An 11,861-nucleotide genomic window follows, 5' to 3' on the forward strand; every position below is an offset into this window, starting at 1 on the left:
GTGCCCATTAGTGACACGAAGCCCTTGGCTTCTAGGGCCTATCTTCTCCCTACAATAATCTCATGAATGAACTAGCACTCTTCCAAATGCTGTCGACTAGACTGAGTCTTCCCTAAGCTTAAATGTTGAGGTCTGGTCCCACCACCTTGTGTGGTGGTATTAGGAAAGGGGGCCTTTGACGGAGAAGGATGATCATGTCTTAAAGGTAGAATCATCATGATGTGATCAGTGTCCTTATAAGGAGAGAGAAAAAGAAAGGGGTACAGGGATGTGAATGAGTTTATTCCATGTAAGAATAAGTAGGACAGCATCAGCTAAGAAGCTCTCTGTAGAACTGACTGATTTCAGTCTACTGCCACCTTGACCTTGGTGCCTTCTCAGTCTTCTGAGGCTACAGAATGGTGAGACATGACCATCTGTTGTTTGAACCACATGGTCTGTCACACTTTGTTAGAGCAACCAGCCACCTGAGCCCCCATGTAGCAGGGATATAGTCAGTCTTAGCAAGGTGGGAAACCCATTTTGATGACCCAACGGGTCACATGCAAGCTTCTGCTGAATTTCCACTTTGATTCCAAGTTTGTTTTAGTTTTGCCTTCTGTTGGTGTGATAAAACACCCTAACAAGAGAAACTTCAGGGGAAAGAGTTTATTCGGCTTGAAGCAGTCACACCCACTGTACAAAACAGAATTTTTTTCGTGGATGCCTGCTCAGTGTGCTCGGCTGCTCTCTGCTTTCATTCAGAGAAGGCCTCAGACCTTGAAGTAGTGCTTGCTGCCCATGTTCAGGGTAAGTCTTCTAAGAAACCTTGGATAACAGGCCAGCCTAAGCTAGACAATTTCTCATTGAGATGTTCTTCTTTCTAGGTTATTCTAGATTATGCCAAATTGATGATCAAAACTAACTCACAAAGTTTAAGCCCAGTTTAGTAGATACAAACATTTTAAACATTTTGGGGACTAGGGTTTTAGCTTTATGCTTGCCTACTCTGTTCATGGCTCCGGCTCCGGCTCCGGATTCTCTCTCTCTCTCTCTCTCTCTCTCTCTCTCTCTCTCTCTCTCTCTCTCTCTCTCTCTCTGTCTCACACACAGACACACACCACACACACACAATTTTGGGTTGCAAATAACAGGACATAGTCTATTATCTCTTAAAGAACCAGGATCTCCCATTGAACTGCAAGTAACAGGACATGGTCCACCATCTAGTCAGGAACCAGGATCTCCCATTATCAGATTTCTGGAGGTGGCTCTCCTTGGACTAGAAAGTAAGCTAGAAACTTCTAGATGCTTCTCATTGCTGCTGTACCATCCAGAGTCTAGTTTTCTCCTTAGGAGGTACATGCCATGGCTCTACCTCAGGGTCTGCCATGAGAAACAGAAACCAGGCATATGGTAGAAGCAGATGACCTGCCCTCACCACAAGCAACAGATTTCCCAGAGTTCCTGTTGGCCGTGGTGAGCACTTGCCACACCAGCGTATCAGGATCAGAGAGTGGAGCATGAGCTGGGAGAATGTCCATAGGATCTCCCACATCACCCACCACAGGGAATCCTGTTATACTCCCCACTGCCTTATCCTTACTGCCTTACAATGTGGGACAATGCACTATTTAGAGAACTCTCTTAAGTACCAGGTACTCTTAAAGGTTTGACTAGATACCTTCTTGTAGGCTGCTCTGGTCAGGAAGAACAGAGGCTTAAAGGCTCCTCTGCCAGTCTCTGAGATGCCAAGGCTCTCCTGAGAGTGTTGCCAGCCCATTTGTCTCTCACTATGAGCCTGAACGAGGGGGCTGAACTGCACAGGCCCCTTCACAGGGGTAGATGAAAGATATCCCTAAAAGAACCAACCTTAACCTTCACTCCTCCAACCGGAGGGTATTTTTGTTTGTTTGTTTGTTTTTTGTTGTTGTTTGTTTTTTTCGAGACAGGGTTTCTCTGTGTAGCCCTGGCTGTCCTGGAACTCACTCTGTAGACCAGGCTGGCCTCGAACTCAGAAATCTGCCTGCCTCTGCCTCCCAAGTGCTGGGATTAAAGGCGTGCGCCACCATCGCCCGGCCAACCGGAGGATTCTTATCTTTTCCTGGTTATACTGAGTTTCCCCCAGGCTCATCTAGGCCAGCAAGCCTGTTCCAGGTGTAGCACTGAGGCCCGTGGTGAGGCCTTGTGGTGACCTGGTCTTCCCTTTCCTGTACTTCTCCAGCCCACCCACCTTTAGCTTCTCTTCTGGTCTCTCCTACATTACTTTGGCTTCTGGTCCACTCTGGTAGAGGCTAAGGTCTAATTGTCCTGAGGCCTGGGCTCAGCCTGGCTTCCTATCTGCACCGTGAGTTCATTCTAATGTCCTGCCCTGTTTGGTGCAGGCTGTCACTCAGCAGATTTGCTTGGGCTCTGCCTCGATCCCTTTTGTCCCACTTTGCCTCTTCCCCCAGGGGGACTGTCATATGGGCTAGGTAAGGGGATCCCAAGAGGAGATCTTATGGAGAGAAAAGGAGCGTCTCCTTGGGACTAAAAAGGCTGGCTGTTCCCTGTAGGGGCAGGCCTCTGCTCTGAGGAGAAATAGCATCCAGCTGTTTCCAGGTTGAAAGCACAGCAGCTCCCAATCCCTTGCCTTTGCCATCCCTGATAAGGACACAAAGCTATCTGGTCCCTCTGCACAGTTGATATCTACATCAAGGTCTCAAGAGAGGTCCAAGATTATACATTGTACTGTGACTAGCACAGCTCCATGCCTCTTCAGGTTGTCTGAAGCAGGGGTCATGGTTAAGTACTTGTCCTACAAGTCAAAGTGGCTGCCTGGTTGTCTTGTTGAATATATAGCCTAAAGCAATTGAGGTCCACGGGCGTTGGTGATTGTAGGCACTAAAGTTTGCCTTCCCGGTCTTATCGGCACCAAATGCACATTGCTAGGACAGGGGTGTGTACACAGAGAGGTACCACTCATCGAGAACTTCTGCAGAAGGTGAGATGTGAGCAGGGAGCTTACAGATAACAAGAGTTTGGGTATTGACAAAGGCCAAGGGAATTTGGGTGTGTTGGAGGCCGTGGTCAGAATAGCCTAGGACCAATAAGATGTTCTCAGGTGTGGAAAACTCAGCCTGAGGGCAGCACCCAAGTGGAAAGTAATGTCAATTCAAGGGACTTGGCAAGGGCAGAGGGACTTCTGAGGGAGTCAGTTGGCGAGGAAGAGAACAGGATGAGCTACTTGGCAAATGAAAGAGGCAATTGGCCTTGGTAGGTTGCCTAGGGTCTGAACCCCCTGGAACCTTGAGTTTAAACGATGCCTATTAGTGAGACACTCTGAGCCCATTTCCCTATGTGAAAAACCTGGAAGCATTCACTATGAGAATGTGATGCCTTGGCATGGCCTAGCATACCTTAAACTGCAGTTTTCTTTCCTCTCCTAAACTTACAATCACAGTTCGCCACTGGTGACCTTGGAGACCTCAGTATTACTTAGCTGGGGCCTATTCTCCAGACCCCTGGGGACAAGCCAAGATTCCTCTACCATCACTGTGTTGGGGTGACACCAAGATCATGGAGCTTGAGCCTTAGTGAAGGCAGTGGGTGCACGGCGGGAACCTAGGACAACAGCGGACTGGGAGCAGGTGCTGGCAGCTGCTGCGGACCTTACAATGTGGCTTTGTCACTGGGGTGGCTTTGGAGCCAGGGAACGACCTGTGCTAGGGAACAATTCCCGAGGCTGTGCTAGAGCGGGCTGCCAGATCACAACAAAGCCCCGGAGAGCCGTTGGGCAATCACTTTTGTCATGCAAATGAGGGCGGAGCATAGCCGCCCCCTCTGCCTGCATGCTAACCTTTTTGTGATTCAGATGAAGCCAGCCCGCTTTCCTGGGTCCCAGAGCTAGTTTAGCCTCTCCTATTGTCCTCCCCAGGGCCTGCTGCCGTGCTACTCCGCTCTGACTCTCTGTGAACCCACAGTCTTACTAGAAGGTGACAGGACCTGGGAAAGAAAGTTGAGACCAAAAGATGGCACCATGAATAGTGCGGGTGGCTAGATCAAGGACGCTGTCTTGTAGCTCCTAGGCGTGTGTGTGTGTGTGTGTGTGTGTGTGTGTGTGTGTGTGTGACTAGGAAGGCCAGTGTTAGGATGCAGAGAGCCTGGGGGGTTCTGAGGAGGGCTAGTCTAGTCTAGGGCTCCTGGGCGGGCAAAGCTTGAATGGGATTTGAGTAAGGAGTGAGAAGGACTGGGGTCGTCAGCCAGTGCCTGTTGGGTCGGGCAGGCCGGCCCAGGCACTGCCCAGGGCCGTCTGTCCTTAGGGGAGATGCAGGTTCTTTCCTTGTTCCACCACGCAGGCCTGGACAGTGAATCGCAAGTTCCCAAACTGCTTTGGACCTGCATATTCTTGTCTGCCAGAGAGGATAAGAATGACCTCTGTTTTAGGACTACAGAGAGATGAAATAAAAACAATCCAGACAACACTGAGTTTGTCACTTGGCACATACTCGCCACATGGTGCACACACTCATCTCACAGGAAATGCTACTTCTAGGAATTTAGCCTACAAATATTCTCACATGTGCAAAGTGACATATGTCTGAGGTTATTCTCTGCAGATTGCTTTGGAACAGCCAGAGATTGGAAAGGGCTCAACTGCACATCTCCAGGGTGGGTTAGATGGATGCCACTTGTGTGCTCATGTTATTGACCATGGGCAAACAAGAACCTGGCACTCTGTTCAACTACTAGGGGCTGGCCCCCTGTGGAGCTGGGAGGTGACATAGGTCAGCTGTGAAAAGCCAGGAGCCAACACTCAAAGGTCTTAGAAGCTTGCTTTTTTACAGCAGAGGGGACAGTGGTCTGGAAAGAGGTGGGTATGGTATAAGCCCTCCTCCCCTCAGCATAGACGTTCTCATTCTTACAGAAATAGGCTGCCTTGGGTGCCATGGGCACATAGCACTGCAGGATGGAATCACAGGACCAGTCACCATGACAACAACAGGCAGTTGTAATTTCCAGCCAGTGGAGTACCCAGAGTACAGGAAGAGGCTCAGACCACCCCAATAGGGCTGCCTTTATTGGCACCCCTGTATCTGAGGCACAGGGACTTCCCAGCCTCAGTCTTCCCACCTACAGAAAGAGAACTTGGCAAGTCTGCACACTGCTACCTGGAGCAGGAAACAGAGAAAAGCCAGGAACACAAGGCACGCAAGGCTGCCAACCTCCTGTGACAGATCCAAGTGGCTACCTCAGTCCCCCTTTTGTGGGGGTGGGGGAGGCAGGGAGGGAGATCCAATTTCCCTCATGAGAGCTGCCACTTATAGCCCTGAATTTCTCTCATCAAAGCACCTAGAAGATAAACAAGTAATGACAAGAGATGAGGGACAGGCAGGTGGACTCACTTGGGCACGAGGGTTGCTAATATGGTCGGCTTGGCTGTTACCCACAGGTGTGAGGCCCAACTGGTGCTGCCCACCTGCTTTCCTGCCACTCCTTCTGTCCCCATCTCACCTTCCAGACTTGGAAACTGCTTGCTTCTGAAGTCACCGAAGCCTCCCTATCTGTGCGAGGGAAAAAGGGTTTCTAGGAAGCAAACAGGGGACAACGGCCTTCACCCATGGCATTGGTGAAGAGCTGGCATCACTTTGACATTGCACAGTTATAGGGTAGTTATGAGTAGCAGTTATGACAGTCATGATACTCAGCTTCAATAAGGGCTGGCTCTGTGGAGGAAGGCAGATGAGATCTCACTCTGGGTGTAGTTACCCCAGCCCAGCAGGAATCTCCTCTGCCCCAAAGGGCTGAGGGTGAAATCTAGACTCCTTTGTTGAGATCGGCTTTGTAGATCAACATAGACTTGGGAAATGAGAAAGGCAATCTAAGTATCAAGGAACACAAGAGCCCTGGGAAGGTGCTGCCTGTATTTCCATTCCTCCCCATAGAAATGCCCTCATGCTCTTCCCGTTTGCAGGTTCTTAGGTGCGGTTTGGAGGAGACAGGGTAAGAGTGCAAAGAATGGTGGGCAGGCCAGGCTGGATCAGGCAGTAGTTCCCTGTCTACAGCTGCCTTGTGGACACCCAGCTTGGTCATCAGCTCCCTGGTGCAGTCTACCCACTCACCCTCACATAAGCATTAGGAACGCTAAAAGCTGTGCCGGCGGTGGTGGCGCACACCTTTAATCCCAGCACTTGGGAGGCTGAGGCAGGCGGATTTCTGAGTTCAAGGCCAGCCTGGTCTACAGAGTGAGTTCCAGGACAGCCCAGGATATACAGAAAAACCCTGTCTCAGAAAAAAAAAAAAAAAAAAAAGCTAAATATTTGGGGAGGCTAGGCTTGGGGCTGTGCTACTGATTTATCTGGGGCTCAGTTATCAAGCTATGTCCCAGGTAACCCAAAAGGGCAGACCACGCTGTATGGCTAACCATTGAATACTTGCAAAACTTATAGAAACCTAAACTATCAGTAGCATAAACTCAGGTGCTAGTATGAAATGCATACAAAAGTCCTCAGGGGACAGGATCTCTGACAGACAGCACTGCAGAGAGCCCTTTTCAGCTTCCTGCTCACTTAGTGGTAGGTGGCTAGCTGAATTTGGGACCCTCTGGTGCACCTGCTCTTTAGCATGGGCATTCGTTTGTACTTGCCTGTGATGTCAGATCTTTACTGGACTGGCTGTGTTTTCTGTGCAGAAGCTGGGCCCAGGGGAGCTGCAAGGCTTCTAAGGAGCCTCAGATCATCTCCCCACACAGGCAGAGCCAGCCCCTTTTCCTGTCACCTTCCTGTGGCTTGAGGTGCTGGGCTGTGGGCATCATCTTTCCCTCTGTGATATGAGACGGTGGAGGCAGCCCAAGTCTTGCCTGGGTGTAGTCTTTTTTTTCACTATACAATAGTTAACAGATCTCTCCACTATTCTTGAGCAAGCTAAAACCCCTTCCCAAGAGAACGGCAGAAATACCGTGACTCTCTCGCACATGCCATTTAGAATCTAGTGCTATTCAATGGAGCCTGTTTAAAGATGATGTTTGGGGGTTGAAGAGAAGCTCAACAGTTAAGAGCATTTGCTGCTTTTGCAGAAAACCTGGGTTCAATTCCCTGCAATCCATGCGGCTGCTCCCAACTGTCTGTAAGTCCAGTTTCAGGAATCTGATGCCCTCTTCTAGCCCCCCACAGACAGCTGGTATCCTCATGATACACAGACACACATGCAGGCAAAATGCTCATACACAAAACAAACAAACAAACAAACAAAATAAGTGATAAAAAAGATTCTTTTTAATTCAGATAAGAACAAATTTTAAGGCCCAGGCATGGTGGCGCACGCCTTTAATCCCAGCACTTGGGAGGCAGAGACAGGTGGATTTCTGAGTTCGAGGCCAGCCTGGTCTACAGAGTGAGTTCCAGGACAACCAGGGCTATACAGAGAAACCGTGTCTCTAAAAACTAAAACTAAAACAAAACAAAACAAAACAAAACAAAACAAAAAAAGAACAAATTTTTAGGCGGGCAGTGGTGGCACATACCTTTAATCCCAACACTTGGGAGGCAGGCAGAGGCAGGCGGATTTTTGAGGTCGAGGCTAGCCTGGTCTATAGAGTGAGTTCCAGGACAGCCAGGGCTACAGAGAAACTCTGTCTGGAAAACAAAAGAGCAAATCTTTATTCTAATCACAAAATTTTGTTCCAAAAACTCAAATAATACCCCTAGTGTAAAACAAAAAAACAAAACAAAAAAACAACAATAATCTCTCCTCCTCCAACATCACCACCACCATCACCACCAACAACAACAAAAGCAAAATACTAAATGACTACAGTTATGTTCTGAGGATTGTGTAAAACTTAAACTTATCTACCTTTGGTAACCATAAAAGGCAGACTAAAATCCACGCAGACTGCCTTCCCCTCCTCTCATTCTCTCAAAGAGAAAATGGATCATTGATGGCAAAGGGCAGCTAGCCGCAGGAAGCAGCACCTACAGCAGCTTCACACACAAGAGGGAACTCCACCCTGCAGCCTCATGGTCTTGGGTGCTCTGCACAGAGAAACTCCTCTCTCCTCTCGTAATGAACTATAGAGATGATCCCTGTGATGGTTTGTATATGTTTGGCCCAGGGAGTGCCACTATTAGGTATGGCCTTGTTGGTGTAGGTGTGTCACGGTGGGTGTGGACTTTAATACCCTAGACCTGGCTGCCTGGGAGTATTCTCCTAGCAGCCTTCAGGTGAAGATGTAGAACTTGCTGGGCAGTGGTGGCGCATGCCTTTAATCCTAGCACTTGGGAGATAGAGGCAGGTGGATTTCTGAGTTCAAGGCCAGCCTGGTCTACAGAGTGAGTTCCAGGACAGCCAGGACTACACAGAGAAACCCTGTCTCGAAAAAAAAAAAAAAAAAAAAAAAAAAAAAACAAAGAAAAAAACAAAAACCAAAACAAAAAACATACAAATAAAAAAAAGATGTAGAACTCTCAGGTCCTCCTCCACAATGCCTGCCTGGATGCTGCCATGGTCCCACCTTGATAATAATGAACTGAACCTCTGAACCTGTAAGTCAGCCCTCATTAAATGTTGTCTTTTACAAGACTTGAGTTGGCTGTGGTGTCTGTTCACAGCAATAAAACACTGACCAAGACAATCCTTGAAAACATAGTTTTAAGACTATGGTTTTTTTTTTGGGGGGGGGGGGGGTTCGAGACACGGTTTTTCTGTGTAGCCTTGGCTGTCCTGGATTCACTTTGTAGACCAGGCTGGCCTCGAACTCAGAAATCTGCCTGCCTCTGCCTCCCAAGTGCTAGAATTAAAGGAGTGCGCCACCACCCCCTGGCAAGATTATGGTTTTTTTTTTTGTTTGTTTGTTTGTTTGTTTTGTTTTTTAGCTTTAAGCACTGCCTCTCAATGGTGGTTTCAGGGATGGATGGACCTTTCCAGGTCTCAGTGGCCCTGACCAAGATTGGCCCAGTGGGCTTGAGCCTTCCCTGCTCCTTAGACACTCAGAGCCCTGCACAAACAGCTAGAATAGTAGGCAGTTCACTTCTTCCCTTCTTTTCTCTCATGAGTATACTTGTCATTGTCCCCTGGGCTGGATTCTGCCACTGGCAAGAGAGTGGTGGGAGGAATAAGCAGCTGGAGGGTCCCCCAGTCTGCTGCCACAGAGCCTTAGAAGCATAATAGCAACAAAGTCCAGAAATAGACACATTGCTTCTGGGCCTCTCTGAGCAGGGACACCCTGAGAGGAGATGCGAGGCTTGTAGGCACCCAGATCACATGGCCTAGACACACAGTGGCTGATGTAGAGCTTGTCTTGTTGTTTGTCTTCCTGTCTCCTGGGTGCCTGTCATCAGCTAAGGAAACAGGCTTGATTTGCCAGCTCCACACTGCCTCTCTCAGCCCCCCAGCTTCACCAGTCAAAGCCATACTGTGAGATAAATACCCGGGAACCCTGATCTGTGGGCTTAGCCGAGCGTGTCGGGGTGATTTGAATTCATAGCTCTGCAGAGAGTGAGTGACCCAGGAGCCAGGCAGTGTGCATTCACAATGTGGTGCTTTACCTTGTCTGAGTGAATACCTGCTCAGGCACACACACTTGGGAATCCCTTTTTTGTTCTGGAAACTGTCATCCCACCCACCTCCCAGCAACCATTGACTACTATGGTTTGCTTTGTTTACTCCTAGGAGACTTCTGAGAGCCTCCTATAGACCAAGCAGTTCTTGGGGGCTCTAGTACAGGGATCCTGACACCCAGTGGGTGTGTACCCAGGTTCCTATCTTCTCCCAGACCTGAGAGACAGGGACTGGAGTGTATGCCCTGTCCAAGACTTCCACAGTAGGGATGTCAGTACTGGCTTTTCAGAAGCAAGGATTCACTCAGAGCTGGGTCTGTCTCCACTGGTCTGGACATATATAATTCACAGAACTGAGGTAGTTAAAAACCTGAAGGCTGAAGTAGAAAGGACTTTTGCATTTTTTAAGGATTTCCATACAACACAGGGCAAAAGGAAATACAAACATCTGAGGGCATTTCTAAATTGAGTTTGATGTGCTGCTGTGTTCCTCAAATAGAAAAAGTTAAACAGCTCCTCCTCTAGGCTCCTTTCTTTTTCTTTCTTTCTTTTTTTTTTTTTTTTTTCTTCTTTGTTTTTTCGAGACAGGGTTTCTCTGTGTAGTCCTGACTGTCCTGGAACTCACTCTGTAGATCAGGTTGGCCTCGAAGTCAGAAATCTGCCTGCCTCTGCCTCCCAAGTGCTGGGATTAAAGGCGTGCGCCGCCGCTGCCGCTGCCGCCGCCGCCGCCACCACCACCACCACCACCACTGGGCTCTAGGCTCCTTTCTTAAGCATATCCATCAAGGAAGAACAGGGTTGTTTTTGTTTGTTTTTTTTGTTTTTGTTTTTTGTTTTTTTTTGAGACCCCTGGAGGCCCTGGTGCTCTAAGAACTGTCAAGCCTGGTGAGATCTCCCCAGGAGAGCTGGCTATTAAAGCTGTGTGATGTAAAGTTGCCAGAAACTCTAATGAAGTTTCTCATGAGGCAGTCAGACAGATGGGCTATCCTGTGTACAGATAACAGCTACCCCTAGGAGGTTGGGTGGTGGGGGTGGGGACTATACAGCGCCTACTGGCCAGGGAAGGGCTTTTTGTTTTGTTTTTTGTTTTGTTTTGTTTTGTTTTGTTTCCAGACAGGGTTTCTCTGTGTAGTCCTGGCTGTCCTGGAACTCACTCTGTAGACCAAGCTGGCCTGGAACTCGGAAATCGCCTGCCTCTCCCTCCAAAGTGCTGGGATTAAAGGAATGCGGCACCACTGCCAGGCGGGCTATTATTTTTAGATCCAGGTGAAGTTACTGGAATTATTCAGGCTTCTTTATACCCAACGGGTCTCTTTGAAGACAACACTCAGACAAATGGAGCCAGGGAGAACTTGGGGTGCCTCCATCTGTTGAGGAAAACCTGAGCAGGTGCTTTTTGCACTGGGTGGCCCGGCTGGTCACCAGTATCTCCATCCCCCATGAGCTGGAAGGGGAGTGTATTATTCCAGCACTGGGTTCAGGAAGCCCAGGTACTTTGGGCTTCTCCCTGGCAGGGGCTAAGGAAACCCCTTTACCTATCTGACTGTCCAGCAACTGCTCTTAATACACCCAGCCAGCCCAGCCATACTATGGATTATTACTGGTGGTTTTCATGAAAAAAAAAATATTTATTTATTTATTTATTTTTTGAGTTGGAGTCTCACTATGTGACTCCTGGCTGGCCATAAACTAGGCTGGCCTTGAATTCAGAGATCCTTCTGCCTCTGCCTAGTGCTGAGATTAAAGGCATGTGCCCAGCTTGCCATGAGTTAAAATTTTTAAATGGATGAAAACAGAATCACCAATGTAATTTCTTTTCAATATCTTTCACAAATACTCTATCAAGCCTTTATTAATTCATTTATACAAGATGTTTTAACATTAAAAAACTCATAAAACATGAAAACATGCATCACTATAACAACTTCTCAAAACTGTCTTTTTTTATTTTTCATCCCTCCTGTTGGGCTGGGGAGGTCTGGAGAAACCCCAAGATGGCTCTGTCATGGCTGAGTGGCCAGGGAAACGAACCTTGTGTATTGTGCAGACCCTGCTAGATGATGCACTGTTGCCAAACTATTTTCCATATATAGGCCCTAGGGGTTTTGGGTGTTCCCTGAAGGATCCTGGATGCCACCCATGGGCTTCCTGGAGAGTGCCTGACCCAGGTCCTGGAGGAGTTGGCAGGGTACATTCTCCATCTCTAGCCTGGCATCCCTGGCTTCCAGGACTGGTACTGCTGGCCAGCCAGGGCTTACCCAGACACTGACGTGTGTTTGAAGCCAGCTGCCACACAAAGCTGCATTGTGGACCTTTGGCTGGCAGGCAAAGCACGTGACCACAGAG

At 48.5% G+C, this 11,861-nt stretch overlaps 1 non-coding gene across 1 annotated transcript; it reads right to left on the reverse strand.

Moving 5' to 3' along the window:
* Positions 1 to 7,841: 7,841 nt before the first annotated feature.
* On the reverse strand, positions 7,842 to 8,060 carry LOC117701318 (small nucleolar RNA U3). The gene has a single exon (XR_004605681.1). It is a non-coding gene; the product is annotated as a small nucleolar RNA U3 (small nucleolar RNA).
* Between the last annotated feature and the right edge of the window lie 3,801 nt (positions 8,061 to 11,861).

The sequence above is a fragment of the Arvicanthis niloticus genome, chromosome 1, assembly GCF_011762505.2.
Source record: "Arvicanthis niloticus isolate mArvNil1 chromosome 1, mArvNil1.pat.X, whole genome shotgun sequence".
NCBI classification, from domain to species: Eukaryota; Metazoa; Chordata; class Mammalia; order Rodentia; family Muridae; genus Arvicanthis; species Arvicanthis niloticus.